The following is an 11275-nucleotide window of genomic DNA, read 5'->3' on the forward strand; positions in this document are numbered from 1 at the left end:
CAGCCGGCCTTCTACACCTACATTAGAGTTGTGCCTAAAATAGCATAACCAAATCAGGTGAGCCTCTTTCAATTTGTCCTAACCATCACCATAGGTTACGACTTTACTACTCTATGAGCGCTTTTTGGTCTTTCCTTGTCTGCCTTTCTATATTACAAGGTAGCTAAAAGAGGTGTGGTTTTCCTTATCCCATCCTAGAAAATGTTCCCAGAATCCCCTAGTGGAGCATCCATGGCTATAAATCTCCACACGCCTACAAGCGGCCTTAATTAGCAGTCTCCATAAGGAGAATTTTTACTTCCCAACCCCATTCAGTAGACCAAAATTCTTCATAGGTCGATGCAGTTCTTCCTTCTGTGTATCACAATACAATGCTGACTTCTGGCCTCTCTGCATCACTTTTAGTTGTATTATGGCTAAGCTTTGCCAAAGTGCAAGATTCTGACATTCTTCATGTACTGTGTCAGATGGGGGAGCTTGTTGTCTTACTACCGGTAGTCTGTTTTTTTTCTGAAAATTTGACAAAGTGGGACAACCTCAGACAATTCTAAATTATTGGTAACTATATAGCCAATGGGAACACTTTTTATATGTTATTATTTGTGCATCTCACACACACGTATCACTCAAGTAGAGCCTTGCTCAGGTCAACAAAACTTTTATTTTCCCAATGTTTTTCTTGTTGACTGCAGGGTTTTTTCTTCAAAGCATTAAACAAACATTAGTTTTCTAGACATAAGTCCTGCCAGTGCCTAAAAAAGATGTACACACTGGTCACACTGTTATTCGTGTATCTCTCCCATCTGAACCTCTCATTGTGACCCTGAATTTGGCAGGGGGCTTGCCATTTCCTTGCCAACTATAAATTCCAGCCAATTGGCAGTCCTCGCTAACATATCTGACTGCTTCTCCTAATAAACCTGCTGCATCAGCAACACAAACTGCTCCCGAGATGACTTCTTGAAAGGAAATTAAAGCCAATCTATATTCTTCAAAAAGCCCCTAAAACTTGCTGGGACTTGTAGTTGTACACTAAGTGTTGAGCTCAACCATTCTAAGGCATCACATGGAGCCTGTATACACGACAATGAATCATCTCCTACGGCATACGTTCGATGTGTGTGTTAGATTTCTTGCTGGTATGTTGCCCAAGTTAATTGGAAATTTGGTAAATCTGCTAAAACATTTAGAGGTTTCAATTTTTTTCCTGTTCTGCAAGTAACACAAGTGCAGGTTTATCGTGCGTCTTTCAACAAGTTTAATTTAATTTGTAGATTAGTATTGGAAGTTGCATTTCCACTCTGTTGCATACTGGCCATTATGGATACAAAGCGACCATTGTCTGAAGCTCTCAGGCTCAGTTGCTGGGGTTTAAATCTCTAGCACCTGACATTGCGGCAGTAAAGTCCATAGATTTGGGCTTTTGTTAGGTGTTTTAGATAATGTTTATTGAGATTTATCTATCATCTATGTATCTGTCTAACCATTGTCATATCAGAAGTTAATAATGTGGAAGGTTTAGGAAGACCCACTGTATAACCATGGTGTCACCAGTTACTTCACTCCACTGAAAACAAGGGAACTACATCAAATGTAAAGGAACAATTCTGGGGAGTAACCAGTCTGTGCAGAAATTCTCAGGCAATACAAGAAAAGTTTATGCGTTTTGGCTGGAACGCCATCCTTAGTCATCCATTGTGTTACATTATGTGTTCCGTCCGAAACGAATCAACTTTTCTTGTATTGCCTGTGTACACATCCTGCTTTTAAACTAATGGGATAAAGGTTTTTGAAGATTTTAATCAGTCAGGCTGGCGGATAAGCTTTTGGACCAACCTGGAATGGACCAGTGTTTACTACCCTCCCTCCGTATGTGGACCTTATATGCAACTCCTTCCATGATGTTTCCAAGAACATGGCGAGCTTTATCCCTGTTTTTCTCTATTTTTGGATACTAGTTTTCAGTCTGTTTTGTTCCAGACATTGATGGTTCCAATGGATTCTGCTATACTATTTTAAAAATGCTACTGAATGATTTCAGTAGTTTATATAAGTTTAGTTCACATTACCTGGTTCCCTGCCATCTTTATGTGTGAGTCCCGTGGAGGGGGCAGCTGCAGCTTGTGTGTGCCTGTACCAGTCTCCTCTTCTCCACACTCATGCAGCTCCTTCTCCCTCCCCACTTACTGTCATGTGCATTGAACAGGAGGGGATAGTAGGGAAGAATGAATGAGGAGACATGGACTCCCCCAGGACTCACTACACACTGCTGGCAAGGATGCAGGTAATGCAAATTAAATGTATATAAACTAGTGAAATGATTCAGAATGATGTAAAAGGCATTTTTGAAATCAGCATCGCATAGGCTATTATAACCTGTCACCAGCTAAAAATTACATTCCCGGTCACAGGTCCCCTTTACCTGGGGTGCAAGTTGAGTAATAATAATATTCTACTGTCCTGACTGTATTTAACTTTGATCCATTTACTTTAAATTGTAGACCCTCTTCACCCTTCGTCCTCCTTACAGCCCACTTACCAGTGATATCTCTGTTTCTTTCATCTTGTCCTCGTGTTGAGTATTAAACCATAAAGTTTGAATAGAAGTATAGACACAATAGCCTGGGAAAAGTTGGGTTAGTACCAAGAACCATCGCCTTGGACGAAGAAAGGTTTGAGGGTGATTATAAACCTTTCTTAGATGTTCTGACCATTTGACCCAAAGTTGAGTTAAAAACTATTGAAGTCACTACATTTATTACAGAGATCTGGGAAACTGGCCCTGTCCTTTATCTAATATATTTGTATACATGTCTTCTAAATTTCTGCTGCATGTGATCATATCCTTTATCTTCATGCATGTTAAGAGCATCTGCCCTTTGAGCGTAATACTAGTTGTATGGAAACCAGTGGGATTATTAGGTATCTGCTGTGTACACAATTCCATAACATATAAGTGCAGGTTAACCAAATTCTTTCAACTTATATTACTATGGTGCATGGATATGGACTATGAATGTTGATATCACCACTTCATATCAGGGAACACCTAGAGCTGCCATTACATGAGAACTGGTTGAATATGAAAGGATGAAAGAGCCATAAAAAAGAAGAGGTTACTAGGGATTGGCGGTCTGAATTGTTGGATATGTGCACCTTAAAAAGCAAAGCTTAGCATTGCTTGGACTTTGTGGATGCCAGTACATCCAGTAGATGCAGATGGAGGCCACACAGTGGATGGAGGACAGAGGTAAGTGCCTGCACCCATTGTTTGCCAGCATAAAATCAAGGAAGACTTTTAATTAAAGCTTAAAACCACAGAAAAAGTAATATTTGGATCGTAATGATGGTTCTTTCTGAAGCTGGTCATCTACTGAAGATCTTCCAGTGCTAATACACAATGCCTGGCCACTTCTATGGTCTGATCTCTCATGTTCACCTTCTTGACTTAATCTTATACGCCAGGGGTCTCAAGCTCAGGTTTGGTAAATCAAAATCATTTCATGTTGATAGCATTCCTTTTCAAACTGATTAGCAGTGCCATCTTTAATCTTATGCCACCTGTAAATGACCCCCTTAGTGGCCCACTTCTCTCTATTACCCCTTAATAGTTACTCACCACTTTACATACCCTCCTTACAGTTTCCCCTCTTATTGGTACCCTGAGTTTTACCCCCTCTTTATAATGTTCCTTTTCATTTATGTCATTTCTTAATGATCGCCTTAATAGTGATCCAGTACTCTTAAAGGCCAATCAGGTAGGGTATGAAATGTGCTTTCTAGAATTTCTTCTTTTATGCGAAATCTCTCCCATTTACCTATAAAAGACCTTCTCCAAAGTCATGTGAAAATGAGCCTGAGATGAGTCAAATTTAGTGGTAACAGGGGAATGGTCACTTAAAGGGAACCTACCACCACGATTCTACCTATAAAGGTAGAACGGGTGGTAGGTGGATGAATGGGACGTGAGGATAGCCCTTTTTTGGGCTAATCCTCACGTCCCGGCTATACTTTGGTAAACTTTAATAAGTCTGTATGTAAATTTTTTTAAGCGGCTACTGGGGCGTGGAGTAGCCGGACACGAGGCTAGAAGTCGTGGCTATTCCACGCCCCAGTAGCCTTGTCCCTCCGCCTACCATGTAATCTTTGGCGCGCAGCTCCTCGTAGCTGCGTGCCCTCGTCTGAGTACCCGGCGTTCTGCACATGCGCAGTAGCGCCAGCCTCGGAGCTATGGCCGCGTAACCATAGGCAGCTACGATTACATGGTAGGCGGAGGAACTAGGCTACTGGGGCATGGAGTAGCCGCGACTTCTAGCCTCGTGTCCGACTACTCCACACCCCAGTAGCCGCTTAAAAAAATTTACATACAGACTTATTAAAGTTTACCAAAGTATAGTCAGGACGTGAGGATTAGCCCAAAAAAGGGCTATCCTCACGTCCCATTCATCCACCTACCACCCGTTCTACCTTTATAGGTAGAATCGTGGTGGTAGGTCCCCTTTAAGATGCCCCTATCTCCTGTTGTATAGTACCTAAAATATGTTATGATAGGAATCTCATCTTTCAGGCTTGTGGCTATGTTGGCTACAGAACCAGAGATACAGGAAGCTAAAGATCCAGATCCTGAGTATTTCTATAACTGCCTATATTTATATTTCTGTAGCTGATGGGATCTGAAAATGAGACTTTTATCTTTAATATGACACCAAAAGCATGTTTCTATGTATCATAAAAATATAAATTGGGGGGTCTTAAGTGACATTAGTCCTGCGGTCTCTAAAGTTGACTCATCTCAGGAAAAATATGATTCTTCTTTGTTCACTTTCACATGACTTTGGAGGAAATTTTTTTTTATAGGAAAACAGGTGAGATTTTGCATAAAAGAGGGAATTCTAGAAAGACATTTCATACCCAACCTGAGGGGGCTAGCAGTTTAATGCGGTAAAATCTGGTAATTGAGGCCCTTTAAAAGACGGCCTTAATAGTGCCATCTTTTTTGGTTTCAGTGGCACCGTTCAGTTGTGCCCCCTTTATGTGTCCACGATGACGCATTTCAGAAAGACATAAACATTTAAACGTATACATTTTTTCAATTCAGCGATCCCCTGAATTATCACAGCTGTGTGCTCTTCTCTGAGTCACCCTGAGTAATGGACACAGCGCTGACTTCGCACATACACATGAGGTGGCCTCATGAACAAGAGGTGGCCGTGATTTGGCGTCAAAATTTGTGGTCAGATCAGGGCCCCCCATTGAGGTCTATGGCAACCGGTTACAGTGCTTTGAGTGCAAAGTGTCTCACCGCAGCATGAACTGGTGGCCGCTTGGCTTTCTGCAGAGGTGGGAGAACTCACCCCTCTTCCTTCCTCTACTCCTCTAATTCCGGCTTGGGTAAGCACACGTTTGCGTGCAAGAGGCCTAACACTTTTCCCACTGTAGAAATTGAGGCACAGGACACAGATGACAGCTTTATGGACCACATGTGACCAGGGGTCGGAGTCCGAGACCCCTATTCTCAGACATTGTAACCAATCAGTACCATATCATTTCGATCTTGTCTGCTATGAGAGGCCAAATTACTGAGTAATTGCAGCAGAGGGCAACATGTGCATGAAGCACAATGTAGAATATTGGCTTATATTTCTTATTTAATGAAAATTGACTGGGGGAACAATCTGTGTAATCTACAACTGTAACTGGAAAATTAATTGATGACCTCTTAGTGGTATGAGCAATTAACACATAATTACAAGGAAGCATGACCTCAAACAGATAGAATCAATATGCAGCGCTGAACTGATTTTCTGTCGAATGTCCTTGTGGCCTGAAATGAGCTATTTCTCTGAAGCTCCACGGCTCTGGCAGCGCTGCTGGATGGTTCCCCGCCGAGACGCACGTTTAATTTATATTTATGTTATTCATTACCTTTTTATCACAATAATGTGATCTTTTCAAGTTTGTCTTTTTCAAGCCTCGGCATAAATCATTTACTCTTAGTGTAAATAAATAAATAACCTGTAATAAGAGTAAGCAATACCTCCGCGGCGACACACGGGAAACTTAGCCCTATTGTGAAACACATCATCCCTTAACCCTTACACTACACGGCAGTGAGATCCTAAATGGATCAACCTTTGAGGGAACTTGAAAACAGATTCTCTAGTTGATACCTCCCTGCATCTAGACTCTTATCTTCAGGGATTATTATCATGTATCACATAAAATCTGTGATTTACACGCACTTGAGTTTCAGGTGTGTATCGGTAATGAGCCAACACTACCACCCAGTAGTGGATTATAATGCAGGCAGTTGTTTGAGCTGTAGCCTGGGGCCCAAGCCTTCTAGGGGGCCCATGGCCACCCCAACCAACCACCAAAATGTATATTTAGAAGGACCTTTACCACTGAAATCTTGTACATCTGAGCCACATGTACACAAAGTCCTCCAAGGGTCCGGATACCACGAATTGAAAGCAGGCAGAAGGGGCACAACCTCTATTCCACACAAAGCTTGATTCTAGTACCATATGTAGGAAGTGAATTACAGACTAGTAACGTGTTTGCATGGGTTTCCTCCACATCCTCCGGTTTCCTCCCACACTCCAAAACATACTGGTAGAATGATTAGATTGTGAGCCCGTTTGGGGACAGGGACCGATTTGGGAAGTTCTGTGCAATCTGTGTGCACTATATAAATGAAGAATTATTATTATTAGAGGCTTTAATATTCATACAGCCCAGGGCCCATGGCAGTCTTCATCTGCCCCTGTCACCATCACTAAGTGGAGTCAAGATAAAATTCATCAATCTTTTACGGAAGATCAACTTGAAAATGATGTATATATGGTGATAATGTTGGGTCTTCTGCACATGACACAGCTGTATAGCATCTTGTTCTGAATAACACAATATTAAAGCTATAAAATATATTCCCTAAGTACAGACTAATATTGTTTTTGGACACATTTTATCCAATAGGAATCTACAAATTCGGCTGAGCTTAACTCTAAATCTTGACAAAAACCAATGGGGGAGATTCATTATGGCTTCTCTGTCAGTTTTCTGGGGGAACACCACATGAATATCCCTGTCCCTACCAGTTTTCTGGCTTCTGTGACCTGCACACCACTTTGGGCGTGTCATGGTGTCTAGATTGGGAGGGGTGGAGGGCAGGCACCGGCGGAGGCTATAGCAAAAAACTATAGCCAGTTCCGATCTGGTGTACAAGTCAGAATTGGCGAAGTTTGCACCCGTATGAACTAGGAGGCCGTAGCCTCTTAGTGGATACGAGCACATGAATACCAGCGGGGGGTATTTTAAGACTGACGTTCAAAAAGCTGGAACTTTTTGTTGGAACTGTGTCCAAAGGTTCACTCCACCAATAAACTTTCAAAGTAGTGAAGGTTAAAAGTAGGAGTATGTTAACACCAACAACGCAGATGTTCTTTAGGATTTCAGCGCAGTCCTGTATCCTGATAGGTGTCTAGATGAAATAAAAGGTGTATATAGTGCAGCTAATCCCAAAACTTGTTCAGGGTAAATATTTTTTTTTTAAATCTACTCACAAATGCAATAAAATGTCAGGCCTGCAATAAAATCAGCAAGTCCATCCACTAAAGTGATTTTCATTTGTGTAGATTATATACATATATGGACATGTCTAAACCCTATCAATAAAGGTTATATTTTACAATGATAGTTAGAGATGCAAAATCTTCTCTCTACTGCAGTTTATGTTGCTGATTCTTCTTTCTTATCATCTCTTTTTTTCATATATTCTGGCTGTATCTATAGTCGTTTCTTTCCTGGAAGACAATCTCCATGAACTGTCCCTTGCCGAGCACTGGAATCTGTGACGGGCGGGATGATTCTGGAGGATAACAGGGTGTAGTGACAGTAGGACAGAGAGCCTTGGCACTAGTCTACGACAGTCTGCAGCAAGTAGGATGTCTGGGACTGGACTAGAAGCTTTTGTGCCAGCTAGGGTAAATAGAAAATCCATCCAAGATATGGAACAAACTATTTAGGGTGGTATGGTTGGTCATATGAGTCCCTAAATGTTCACAATTATTAAAGATAAATTCATTTAAAAATTGGACCAAAAAAATCTCTAATTCAGTTCAACATAAAATGTTTAGTCTAAAACCGCATGTAAGGGTCTATTACGTGAATTATATGGTCACAATTGATGAAGAAGAGAGCATATATTAATTTTAAAATACCCTACTCAGGAATTCTGGGTAATTATAAGGCCACATGCACATGAACTTGTGCCAAAATCGGGCCGTGTTTGCATTCCGTTTTCAGCCAGGTGGAGAAGGTGGTGAGGGGTGATATGGGCAGTAAAAGGACCAGCCTTATCTATTACAGTGCTTGATCATGGTGCATTGAGACATGGTGTGCTCACCACACCAACACAAGGTGTAATAGAAGTTATTGGTTGCCGTGATCTGGCGCCAATTTGTGCGGCTGCAAAAATGTTTGTGTGCATGTAGCCTAAGAGACTCTGATATCAAGTACCCTCATCTATTAGCCAGAGTGAATATAAATTACATGAAGGCATCTACTACTTTGGAGGACTCCATACATTACATGAATTGGTGATCAGTTTCAATGCTGTGTAATATTTGATCTCTCCTATGGGGAGCTATGGGATATTTGAGCATATGCCCAAGGTTCAACCACAGATTGCAATTAATTTATCCCTCATTTTATCATTAAATGGCCATTCCAACAATCGTTTTTCCCAAACCCATTCAACAAGTTTAAGGAACTATTATCCTTCGAAAACTAGAACTAGAATGTGAAATGGATCTTTGTAGGATAATATAGAATTCAAATTGATTGACACATGACGTCCTTGCGGAACCATTTTTAATATTTATTACAAATCTGGTCCAATAGACGTTGTTTTTTTGGTACATGAAATAGATCCCATGTTGACCAAGGTGTTCAGTTCCATCCAATTACTTTTATTCCTTTTTAGATGAGAGAATAAGACATAAGCAAAAGACAGATGGCAAAAAGTAAATCTGGTTTTTGGCAAAACACACATGAAATTATGTCATGAGGGAGGGCCTGATTGGCATCGGGATCTGAAAAAAATTAGGAATGATCTGTGTTTTAGATGAAAGTTCTATAATTTTTCTTGTACCTTTTCAAAAACACTTTCTTATCTTGAATACTAGAAGAAAATGTTATGCTGTGGCGCTTTCCTTTCCGTATGAACACTTGACCAAAAACCATAATGGCACTCCAAGGGTAAAATAGCCAAATCATAGAAATTGAAGGGGTATTACTACCTTATAATGTTATAGGGTATGACTGATGTGGGGCAAACATGTAAGACCTCTATTGATTATAGGGACCTTGATAGCGGACTACACAATGGTGCTCCCAGCTGTGAAGGGGACAGTAAGGTAGCTCAATTAAAGTGTATTGTAGTTGTACTTTTGATGTCAAAGACATTATGTAGCCCTAGACCTATGATTTTTTTTTTAAACCCAGACAAAAATGATGATTGTTACCATCAGCAGAACAGTAGGAGCTATATAATGTATATTAAAGGACATCTACCACCAGGATGAAGGATTGTAAACCAAGCACACTGACATACTGGTGTGGCCCCCTGTGGCAGAATCCACTTTTCTTCGAGCCTCTTATGTCCTTGTTTTTAAAAATTATGCAAATAGACCTAAGGAACCTGGAGCCTCTCAGGCTCATTTGCATAATTTTAAAATCCTTGTTTACAATCCATCATCCTGGTGGTAGATGTCCTTTAACTTCAACCTCTCTTCTAGTGGTTCCATATATTTGATTCCCTTCCTCCTCCTGGTTTCTTCTTTCGTTCCAGTCCTTAATATTGCATTTATACTCCACCAGGTTTTCTTGGTGATCAAAAATAAGAAAACCTATTGTAAGTTGTATGAAAATACTGCTCTAGTGTAGAGGGGTTGTTAACTTTCAGCAAATTATTATATACATATATTGGTGTAATGAAAAGTTATACAATTTTCCAATATACTTTCTGTATCAATTCCTCACAGTTTTTTAGCTCTCTGCCTACTGTCATTCTATAGGAAGCTTCATTGTGTACTTCCTGTGGATAACAACTAGTCCCTGGTCATGTGATGTCATGTGACGCACAGCTTGTTATATTACAGAGAGTAATCATAGCTGTGACATAACGAGCCGTGCACCTGTGTGACATCACATGACCAGGACTGTTTTTTATCCACAGGAAGTAAACAATGGAGCTTCCTGTTGAAGTACGGCAAGCAGAGATCTAAAAAACTGTGAGGAATTGATATAGAAATGATATTGGAAAATAGTTTAACTTTCAATTTAATTAACAATATCAATTCAAAATAAGTTTGTGTGCGGCTCACCTTCTCAAAAGTCATGGATTTCTGGATACTCTGGGAATACAATCTTCAGGTGGATCCAGCACGTCCGGAGTGCAGTCGCGTTACCTGCTAGGACTGCAGGTGTGGTACAAAAGCTTGATCAAAGAGGAAAAACCACTGCACTTGCTTGAAAAACTTTGATCTTTATTTAATTCAGAATTAAAAACATGGTAGATCAGAAAACATACCGCCTACGCGTTTTGATCTGTTTAAGCTCTTAGTCATGGATTGAAAGGAAACAGCTACCAATCACAATGATGTTTTCTGATCTACCATGTTTTTAATTCTGAATTAAATAAAGACCAAAGTTTTTCAAGGGTTTTCCTCTTTGATCAAACAATATCAATATTATTTGCGCAACCCCTTACAATATAGTTATGTTACAAGCTAGTGTTATCATTAGACACGTACCCCTTATGCGACAAGCAACACAGGGAGCTTAAATTATGGTTGTGAACAAAAGAAACAGCAAAAAAAAAAAAAACATTTGGAAAAACATTTCTCCGCTGTTGTTTTTGAACAAGGATGTTAAATGTTGAGTTATATTTTTGGACTTCACACGACCTGACTCCGTCTTTTTTGGGTAACTTTAAATAGGAGAAAATAAAATGTCAGGCAACATGGATCCATTTTTATTTAACTGATACTTATCACAAAGCAATTTGGGGCCTTTTTTAAATGTAAAGCTAATCCTTAAGCTGATATGTCAGTGTCAAAAGTGATGGGATTTCAAGACTCTCATTATGGCAATGTATTGTTACTTCCAAAAGCCTCCATGTTAATATGTAGAACCGGCACTGAAGTAGACACATTTATTGTAAGGGATACATCCTTGGCCTCCGGATCAAACTCTTCCTTGCTCGCTGGTT

Source organism: Engystomops pustulosus, chromosome 7 (assembly GCF_040894005.1).
Source record: "Engystomops pustulosus chromosome 7, aEngPut4.maternal, whole genome shotgun sequence".
In the NCBI taxonomy this organism is placed as follows: Eukaryota; Metazoa; Chordata; class Amphibia; order Anura; family Leptodactylidae; genus Engystomops; species Engystomops pustulosus.